This window comes from Enhydra lutris, unplaced genomic scaffold, assembly GCF_002288905.1.
Source record: "Enhydra lutris kenyoni isolate GAN:26980312 unplaced genomic scaffold, ASM228890v2 scaffoldscaffold1, whole genome shotgun sequence".
In the NCBI taxonomy this organism is placed as follows: Eukaryota; Metazoa; Chordata; class Mammalia; order Carnivora; family Mustelidae; genus Enhydra; species Enhydra lutris.
In genome coordinates this window covers 79,490,228-79,493,067 of record NW_019154085.1, presented here as the reverse complement: position 1 = coordinate 79,493,067, position 2,840 = coordinate 79,490,228, and the positions used below count along the sequence as shown (strand labels likewise).

The 2,840-nt window shown below is 37.8% G+C and overlaps 1 pseudogene; it reads left to right on the top strand.

Moving 5' to 3' along the window:
• Positions 1 to 694: 694 nt before the first annotated feature.
• On the top strand, positions 695 to 1,322 carry LOC111145639 (annotated as a pseudogene).
• The last annotated feature ends 1,518 nt before the right edge of the window (positions 1,323 to 2,840 follow it).

Genomic DNA, 2,840 nt, shown 5'->3' with positions numbered 1-2,840 from the left:
TTCCCTTACTCAGTTCTATCTGCCTAAGAATGCAGTCACTTCTGCAAAAGTAAAATCAAGGACAGATTTTGTTCTATAGATATATAAGAATTCATAAAAATATGAAGGTAATATTCTATTTATTTAGGAAAGCATAATATTTAAAGTGAAACTAATATAAGCAATATGGCAGAACTTACAGCATTTTAAAAATAGAAATATCTTTAGAGGTGCTTTAATTTGGCCCTTTTATTTTGTAGTTGATGCTGTTAGCCAACAAGCTAGGTGATTTTCTCCAAAGTTGCAAAGCATAGGATTAGGCTAGAACTCAGGCTCTCTGAGGGTCTAAATCTATAGGTAAATTGTCAATCCCTCTTTGAGAAAAATGAAAATGCTTTAATAACTTTCAATCACAGAAAATATTTGCTATATAATCACATTTACATATTATCTCAAAAAATTAGTATAAATATTCAGCGTCCTACAGCTATAAAGAAAATAATTTTACAACTTGGGACAGTGGTTTGTATTTGAATCATTTTTTGCACCTAATTAGTGGCCCTCATGAACTTTCCATTGTTGTAAGAAACTTCAAAAACTCAAATTACGCTGGGTGGCAAGAGGAGGGTGGGAGTTAATTACAGAAAAAAACTCTCAAAGAAATAATCAGTGTTGGCTCAGAGGAGCAGGAGATGCTTCTGAAAGCAACATCACAATGGCTGCCCAAGGAGAACCCAAGTCCAGTTCAAATTTGTACTGGCTGGTGACGGTGGTATTGGAAAAACTACATTTGTGAAATGTTATTCTGACTGGTTAATTTGAGAAGTATGGTGCTCTTGGGTATTGAGGTCCATTACAACAGAGGACCTACTAAGTTCAATGTAGGGGATATGGCTGGTCAGGAGAAAATTGGTAGGCTGAGAGATGGTACTACATCCAAGTCCAGCATGCCATTATAAGGTTTGATGTAAGAGCAAGGGTTTCTTACAAGAATGTGTATAACTGACACAGAGATCTGGTATGAGTATGTGAAAACATCCCCATTGTGCTGCGTAGCAACAAAGTAGACAGCAAGGACAGGAAAGTTAAGGCCAAATCTATTGTCTTCCACTAAAGAAAAACCTTCAGTACTAGGATATTTCTGCCAAAAGCGACTACAACTTTGAAAAGACCTTCCTCTCTCTTGCTTGAAAACTATTTGAAGACCCTAACTTGGAGTCTGTTGTCGTGACAGCTATTGCCCTACCAGAGGCTGCCTGGACCCAGCTTTGGCAACACAGTATGAGCAGGATCTAGAGGTTGCTCAGACAAATGTTCTCCCAGATGAAGATGATGACCTATAAGAAAGTACAGCTGGAGCCCACTGTCAGAAGTCTAGATTTATAGGCAACTGTCCTGTGATGTCAGTGGTACACCACCTTGGTAACTTTATTGTATAGCAAAACAGAATATGTGCTTAATCTTTGGGATGCTGAAAGAGATGAATGGCCTTTGGAGTGAATGTGGCAGTTTCAAAAGCACCTCCGTTTTTTGGACCTGCATATTTAGCTGTTTTGAAGTGCAGTAGTATCCTTCCTAAATTTCAAATACAAGACTACTATAGTCACATCACAGTATCCATTGGTGAAATCTTGTTTGTTACTGTCATTCCCATTTCTTTTCATTTAGAATCAGGATAAAATTGTATTGTTTTAAAAAATCAGCTTTGTAGGGAATTCTTCTCCATTTGTGTGCACCTTCATTTTTTAAATTATAGGCATATGCTTTAAAATGTTTTACCAGAAGCTACTTGTAACTACATAAAATGTAGATACTAATAGTAACTAATTAGGAAATCACTTGGTAACAAAATGACAGGGAAAAAAAAAAAAAAAAAAAAAGCAACAAAATCAATTGACCAGAACTATGAATTTCTTGACTCATGTAACCTGAAAGTCTTGGAGTACTTTCAGGCATGTCTGGATACAAAGAATAAAATAACAATCCAAGGACTCTCTGCTTTTGCCATCACATTTTCTGTATTGCTGTGTCTGGTTAAATTCCAACTCGCCTCCACACAATGGAAAGATGGCTGCCTACACTTCTCACCTTATGTACCATCCTAAAACCAACCCCAGTGGGTCAGGTAGAGGATGCTTTCTTTCCAATAGTTCCAACAAAAGTCCTAGAATATAGTCTCCAGGGCTCTGACTGAATCACCTTCTTGCCCCTGAATTAATCATAAGGATACCATGTCTTAATTGCTCAAGCCTGGGTCACATGGCCACAGGGTTTGACTCAATCTCACTCAAAACACACAGAATACAAATGGGGAAATAATGGTTTTGCCAGAAGATGTGAAAATAAGTGCTGGGCATGCCAAAAAATGACAGATGTCCTCCAATGCACTGTTTAAGCAGAGAGAGAAGTTTGGGGCCTCTTTCCTTTATCTTCCAATTTATCCCTAGAAAGAGTTGTTATGGATTATCTTCTAGTACATTAGCAGGAGCATATTCAAAGGGCGGGTAGAATCACAATGTGGTACTACATGTTACATGGATGAGGTCCTCTCTCTAATTCCCTCTCTCACTCTCTCTGTCCATGGGATAGAAATAGTAAATGGCAGAAGGTCCAGGAAGACCCAGATTTCTCAGGATTTCTAATAATGTTTCTCTGTTCCATTTCTCCTGTGCCACCTTAAACCATCATGCTAAGAGCCAAAAAAAGGTTTTGATGATGTAGAGGAAGGAGAGTTTGTAAAAAGGAGCAATCTTTATCACAGAGTTAGGACTGAAGCTTTTTTTTTTTTAATTTTATTTATTTATTTGACAGACAGAAATCACAAGTAGGCAGAGAAGCAGGCAGAGAGAGAGCAGTGGGGA